Below are 7,379 nucleotides of genomic sequence, written 5' to 3' on the forward strand. Positions count from 1 at the left end.
TTGTGGTGACTAAAACATTGGTTTTGTTGCTCTGTGCAAGGATAAGGCCTGGGTTAGCTGGAGGAATGGCCTCTCCCTTAAGTGAGTCTAAGCAGTTTTTCTGCTGGTTGATCTGGGTTGCACAGCAGACAGTGCAGTAGAAATCCCTGGCAGAGGTGTCCTCATTTCCCATTCCCATCTTATCCTGCCTCCCACGGTCTCCATTCTGTGCCTGCCACTTCCCTCATCCTGTTCTGGTGAAGGTTGCCCGTGACCTAATGTACACTGAGTATTTCTAACATGCACACCCAGGGCTAATTGCCCATCATTGTCTTAGACACTCTGCAGTCTCCCTTGTCATTTTCTGTCCCCCATTTGTCTTGTTGTCCTCTTTGTAAATCTGAGGAGTTCTTCTGCCTTTAGCTCATGTCTCTCCTTATTCCTGTTTGATCTCACTGTCCTGTGCTTTAACCCCAAGTCTATGTCAATCCTCCATGGGGATCAGATGCCTTTGTCCAGCCAGCTACTGAGCCTCTCCCTGAGGTATGTCCAGAGGACACCTCAAGCTAATAAATACAATAGATCCCAAATTGTTTTTGTTGGTCTGTCTATGCCTTCTGCTCTTGCCCCTATTTGTTCATTGAGGCAGCCTATGAGCCTGTCCAGAAAAGTGGGATCCTTCTAAGCTCCTCCATTTGCTGTTGTCACAGGCAGTTGCTAAAGTTTGCTGGTGTTATATTCAAAGTTATCCTTTCCCCTTACTCTCTCCTTGTTACCGTTTTTACAGTTTTGGGGGTTGATTTTGTTTCTTTGGACTCCTGTAGAAACTCCCTTTCTCTACTACTTCTTTCCTTCACTGGCTCAAGTGCATTGTCTGCCTTGAGTATTTCTCCTAAAACCATAATTTGATCATGCTGCCCCCATGTGGAAAGCTCTTCAGAGGCTCCCTGAGTGACCAAGAAAACTAGGTTATAATTAAACTGGGAGTGGGAGATGGTGAAAAAATCAAATTTAAGAAAAAGCCAGAATTGGGTTTTAGCCATTTTGAATCGGCGCTGTTAGCATGAGGTAAAGCAGAGATAGCAAGAGGGCAGGGCTTGTGTTGGAACTTCAGTGGACAGCCTGCACTGGAAGTCAGCATGGAAAGCTGTGTTGGGTAAGGGGGTGAGCCCAGGACTCTTCCATGTGCAAAGTGCTACAGAAGGTAAGACTGGGTGGGGCTGGTAGTGAGGCCAGAATGAGGACCAGAGGCATGAAGTTTCAGGAGCTAAGGAAATGAAAAGATCTGGGGGTTGGAGGAGGAACTGTATCAACTGTTCATAGTCAAGCCCAAGGACAGAACTGGCCATGGGATTCAGTCCTGGGACTCCTTGAGGATTTGTTTAGCTGGATCTGGAGAGGTTTAAAAGAGAGTGAAAGAATTGGATTTCATCTGTGTACAAATTTTTAAACAAATGTTGACCCAATGGGAAAAGAAGAATTAGTCAGTAGATGTGGAGGGAGTTAAGGCCAAAAGAGGATTGTTTTGTTTTGATGGGAGGAATAAGATTGGAGATGAGCCCGGGGAGAAGGAAAATCTTTGACTTACTTGTGTTTTATTTGCTGTACTAATTTAGAAAGTGATAAGCTAGGAATAGACACCACTGATAAGTGTGGTATTCACAAAACTGTGTTAAGTGCTTTCCACGGAGCTCCTGCTTCCTGCTGATGGTACAGTATGTGATTGGGACCATCATCATCTTATTGTAGAGGTGATGATACTAAAAGGAAGCAGTTATAGTGCTGGTGGGAGTTTTTGTGAATTCAGAAGATGCACACTAAAAATCAGTTTCCAGGTGAGCTAGCTGTCCCTTCTCAGGACAGTGTTTCTCCTTTCCTGGAATGTGTTAATGTGGAGAAAAGAAATTCAGGGTTGCCTGCTGGAAATTGGGAACAACCAAGTCATGCTATTGCTGATACCTCTTGTAGCAGGCTGTGGACTTTCCTGAAATGAAATCTATAAGTAGAACATGTGTCACCTGGCTTGCTTATTACTTTGGTGATGTGGTCAATACTGCAGAGTGATAGCAATTGGATTTCAGGCATGCTGAACTTGAGATCTGGGACATGTCAGCCTGGACTTAAGGACAGTTCTGGGATGGCATGAGTGGTCTTGGAAACCCAGAGGTTGCAGCTAGTGTCTGAAGTGTGGGCAGTATAGTGAGGCCTGTGGCCTCAATCTGTAGCACTTCACCTCAGTGCAGTTTATCGGCATCAGAATTGCTTTGCATAGTGTCCATCTGGTTTATTGTTGTTGCTGGTTGTTCTTATTAGAGACTGAACCCAGAGGTGCTCTGCCACTGAGTCATACCCCTAGCCCTCTTTATTTTTTTGAGACAAGGACTCAGTAAGTTGCTGACGCTGTCCTTGAACTTCCAATTCCACTGCCTCAGACTTCCAAACCACTGTGATTACAAGCTTGCGTCACCACACCCAACAACAGTGCCTGTTTTCAGTGGCTTCTCTCTTCAGGCAACTTTTCCCTCTTCAATTGCTCCACTCCCTCAACCACCATCCCCCTCTTTAATGTATCCATCTAGTTTTAAGCTCCAAATGTCATCCTTACAAGCCCCGCAGCATTGTTCTCTCTCTCTCTCTAACCCATTCACGTCTCATCGCTGGCTCTGTTGCCATCTCTCTTTAGCTTTGTTTTACTTCTGGATGATACGTTGCTTCACCTGCTTCTTTCCCCAACTGCTCCCACATTCCCTGGTGCTCCCATCTCCCAAGATGTCTTTCTACAGTTGTTGTGACTGCACTAGTATCTCTTCCCTCTCCGTGCCTATCTGTTTAGAGCGTTAGTTCTTCCTCTCACCTCATTCTTCTTAGAACCTGCTCCATTCCCTTCATTTTCCTTCGTGTGTTTCTATTTCCTCACAACCTTCTGTTATGTAAAACTGGAATTAGAGGTTGTGGAAAAGACTCTAATAATGACTCAACTAACAAACTCTATCTTCCCCTGTGTGTCCCCCTCCTTGGACCATTACCAGGAAGGCATCCTCCTGCGAGACACTTCTCCTTGATTTCAGATTTAGGATTTTTACACAGTTCCCTTAGAATTTTCTTTCTTGGGGCTGGGGATGTGGCTCAAGCGGCAGCGCTCTCCCCTGGCATGGGTGTGGCCCGGGTTCGATCCTCAACACCACATACAAACAAAGATGTTGTGTCTGCTGAAAACTAAAATGTAAATAAAATATTTTTTATAAAAAGAATTTTCTTTCTTCTTTGCACTCCTCCTGAGTTGCCTTCCTATATTTCCTGCTTCTAATCTCCAGCTTAAGATCTGCCACCTTCTCTATTGTTTTCCAACATGAAAAGTACTTGAAGATTTTTTTATTCCACAAGAAATAAATTTTTGACCAAATTACCTGGAACCCTGTGATATAACAGTGTCATTTGACAGCAAAGAAGCAGTTTAGACTGACATGATCCCATACATCATAAAAGTGCAAAGACATTCATCTTTATTAATTTTCCCCAAGAAATATGCTATGTTCTTTCAAAGCACATACCACATGAACTTTTTTTTGGGGGGGGCGGAGGGTGCTGGGGATTGAACCCAAAGCCTTGTGCATGCAAGGCAAGCACTCTACCAACTGAGCTATATCTCCAGCCCAGCACATGAATTGTTAAAATACACACTCTCTTTTTTTTAAAAAAAAATATATATTTATTTAGTTGTAGATGGACACAATATCTTTATTTATTCATTTTTATGTGGTGCTGAGGATCAAACCCAGGGCCTCACACATGCAAGGCAGGTGCTCTACCACTGAGCTGCAGCTCCAGCCCCTACACCCTCTTTAAAATGACAGATGTATGGGCTGGGGATGTGGCTCAAGCAGTAGCACACTTGCCTGGCATACGTGCGGCCCGGGTTCGATCCTCAGCACCACATACAAACAAAGATGTTGTGTCTGCCGAAAACTAAAATAAATAAATATTAAAATTTTCTCTCTCTCTCTCTCTCTCTCTTAAAAAAAAAACTTAAAATGACAGATGTGTCAAGGGTCAAGGCACATTAAAGAATGGCAGCTCAATGTTCACAACTCAATAATGAGGACTAAACATTAACATTTATATTATTCAGAATTTGGGGTATTACCACTGATCTGGAAACATAGTAGATACGTAAGTATGATAGCCGAAAAGATGAAATCTCTTAAAATTGAAAATATCTATGTACCTATTAAAAAACTCTTAACACCCATTAGAAAATTTATTAGGAACAGCATGTTTTCAAAATTAACAACTGTCTCAAGACTATTAAAAGACAGTAATAATTTTATGGCCATCTTGTTCAAAATAAACCAATGAAATTCATGATATGTAGTAAAATTATCTACGTTAGTCCTCTGGCTCAAATGTTTTGAAAGTAATTCCATTTCATTCTTAGTCACTACATGACACCTTCAAATGGTCCAATACCTTGGCACCTAAATATATATAAAAAAGGACCTTGATATCAATACCACAGGGGAAAAGCTGAATTCAGGACACTAAAATTTAGGGATGTCTGAGGAATGAATGGAACGAGAAAGAACCCTAGTTTCTCATCATTCCTTCATGGACTCGTGTACCCCCAGCTCCCATGAGCATGATACAGTAACTATGTGGCTCTGGGTGATCCTGGATTATCTGTCCAAGAGGCCCCTCTTCCTCATGACTCTCTCAGTGTCCCCTGAGATATCCTGCTGAAAATGCACCAAATTCCTCATCCAATGATCTGGAAGAAAGAGGAGAGGTTGTTTGACTTCATGGATGCAATTCTCAGACATGAAGGTGAGTAAGTTCTAACTAGAGCTTAGACCAATTTAAAATACCAATTTTATCTCAACCTTTATTCTTGACACCCTGAACCATCATTTTCAGTTCCATTTTTTTTAGTTGTAGATGGACACAGTATGTTTATTTTATTTTTATGTGGTGCTGAGGATCAAACCCAGTACCTCACAAATGCCAGGCGAGTGCTCTGTCACTGAGCCACAACCCCAGCTCTCATTTTTGGTTCTGATCCTCAGACTTTATTGACCCCCTACTCCAAAAATCATTTCATACACCCAAGGTCAGGCCCAGAATTCTGCTTCATAGCAAGGACTTGAGGTGATTCTGCTGGTAGAGCAGAGCACAGCTAGAAAATAGCACTCTGGAGTTAATTCACACTGTGGTCCCTGCCAGTTACTTCATCAGAATTAACCATGACACAAACATCACTAACATATCAGCATCATGACCCAGGAGCCCCGGTGCCTGATCCCTACCCTAACCCCCAACTGTCTCCCCATACGCCTGCTCCTGTTTAGTGTAAAAAGCACTGGAAGGAACTAACTGAGGTCTCCCTGCCTACCAGCCTGGTGAAGACCTCACGGTGCTCTGTAGCACTGAGTACACACGCTGTCTCTTCAGCTTCGTCTTCAGCCCACAGTGTCTCCACAACCCAGAGGTGCTTAGGCTCAAGGTCCAGATCCTCTAGATCCTCCTCAGAATCTGATGACCACTTCCTCTTCTTCTGGCCAGAGCACTGAAGTTGAAGCCCAAGTTCTACCCTCTGTATGGAGTCAGAAAACTTGGACAGATCCACTTCCAGCTTCTCTGGATCTGATGACTGCTTCTCTTTCCACTTCATGTTAGAGGACTGGTTCTGAAGACTGGGATCTACCCCGTCAGTGGAGTCACAAAACTGACAACTCCACTTCCACCTCCTCCTCAGAATCAGATGATGACTCCTCTTTCCTCTTTTGGACAGAGGACAGTATGAAGGCTGGGAGTCCTACATTCCAGGTCAAGTCAAAACCCTGACAATTTCCACCTCCACTTCTGAATCTGAAGATGACACCTCTTTGAGAAGACAGTCTGAATCCTGGGTTCTACACTCTGGGTCAAGTCAGAAAACTCTGGCAGATCTATTCATCTTCTTTGAATCCAGGGGTCACCCATTTGCTTCTTCTGGCAGGATGACTGAGGCAGCAGGTGAGGCTGAGTAAAGAAACCCAAGTAAAGGTGCTGTTCAGAATTCAGCCTTTCACCACTAAGCCCAGTCCACCACCAGAAAACCTAAACCAGTCAACTCTTCCTTTCTCCTCAGCCATTTTACCTTTGCAGATAACCATCTGCCCCTGATTTGCCTTTCCATGGTCCCATCTCCCCGTTTTTAAAAATTTATCCTCATTATACAAACTTTCTCTTTTGGGGGGAGTGACCCTGCTTAGATCCCCTCTATCCCTTTCCTCTGTTTGGATCATATCTCCAAACCCAGTTCCTCTCTCCGCAGATTGACCTTCCACGTGGACTTCTTTGACCCACATCCTGTCCTGTCCTCCTTCAAAACTGGGCTTCCTTAGTCCACCTTTCCTGACTTCTCTATCCTCTCTTCCATGCCAGTCACAGTCTCAAATCTGTTCTCGCTCCAGCTCCTTCATCGGATGGTCCTGTAACTTTGTCATCCACCACTACCTCCAGGCAGTACCCTGAGGTGCTAGGCTGGGAATTCTGGGTCCTCAGGTTTAGCAGACAGTTGACAAGTGGTCATGAGTTCTCTCAAACTTGCTTCTCTTCCACAAAACCTAGACTCTGATCTGTGCAAACCCTTCTGCAATCTGGTTGAACATGCGCCTCTCCAGATAGGGGAGAAATCAGCAGTGATCAGTCCTGAGGAGAAACTGGTCCCATGAGTGCCAAGGGCTCCTGGAGTCTGTCCCTTCCTCTCTGCACATTACCATTTCAGAGCTCAGTCTGGCCAAGAGGGAGAAGAATATCAAGGAAACTTAGGGAGAATAGAAATGATAAGTCCTCTCAAGAGGAAGATAATAAATATACACAAAAGACCAAGTACATTGAATTGTCAGCTGAAAAATGAAAACCCGTGGTTTTCAAAGCTATTCTGCTAAATGTCACTGGCCTTTACTGTCTTCAGGAATCTGTCCTGAGGACATATCCTAAGCCATCCTTGAGTTTGGGAGACATTTTGAGGATCTATAATACAAAACTGCATGTGCTCACACACTCTTCACATGGTGTCTATAATTTGGGGAGTTTATATGTCAACTAAAAGTCTGCCTCTCAATTCCAATTAATCTCACTTGCTTAGCAAATTTGGGATTCCCAGCATGGGTCGTGACACACATATTTCACTACCACTATGTACCTTAAAGAAAAATGTCACATATACAAAACAACAACAACAACAACAGCAACAGGAAAGTTCTGTAATTCCAGACATTGTTTTCTCCTGGTACCTAAAGGAACTGGTGAGTTGCTCACCAACCTCCTAACTTAGGCCTCTGCTTTCTACCTTTATAACTGAGTCATGCTTTGTCTCTCTCTCACCAAAATTTGTGAATAAATATATATTCAAAACAAAA

The 7,379-nt window shown here is 43.6% G+C and overlaps 1 long non-coding RNA gene across 3 annotated transcripts in view; it reads left to right on the plus strand.

Moving 5' to 3' along the window:
- LOC144367437 (uncharacterized) overlaps nt 1–7,379 on the plus strand; it is a 43,813-nt gene extending 36,434 nt beyond the window's left edge. For all 3 annotated transcript variants that reach the window (XR_013426797.1, XR_013426795.1, XR_013426798.1), the window contains one exon: nt 5,369–7,379. This is a non-coding gene — a long non-coding RNA (uncharacterized LOC144367437). The remainder of the gene's footprint in view (nt 1–5,368) is intronic.

The sequence above is a fragment of the Ictidomys tridecemlineatus genome, chromosome 10 (assembly GCF_052094955.1).
Source record: "Ictidomys tridecemlineatus isolate mIctTri1 chromosome 10, mIctTri1.hap1, whole genome shotgun sequence".
NCBI lineage: Eukaryota > Metazoa > Chordata > Mammalia > Rodentia > Sciuridae > Ictidomys > Ictidomys tridecemlineatus.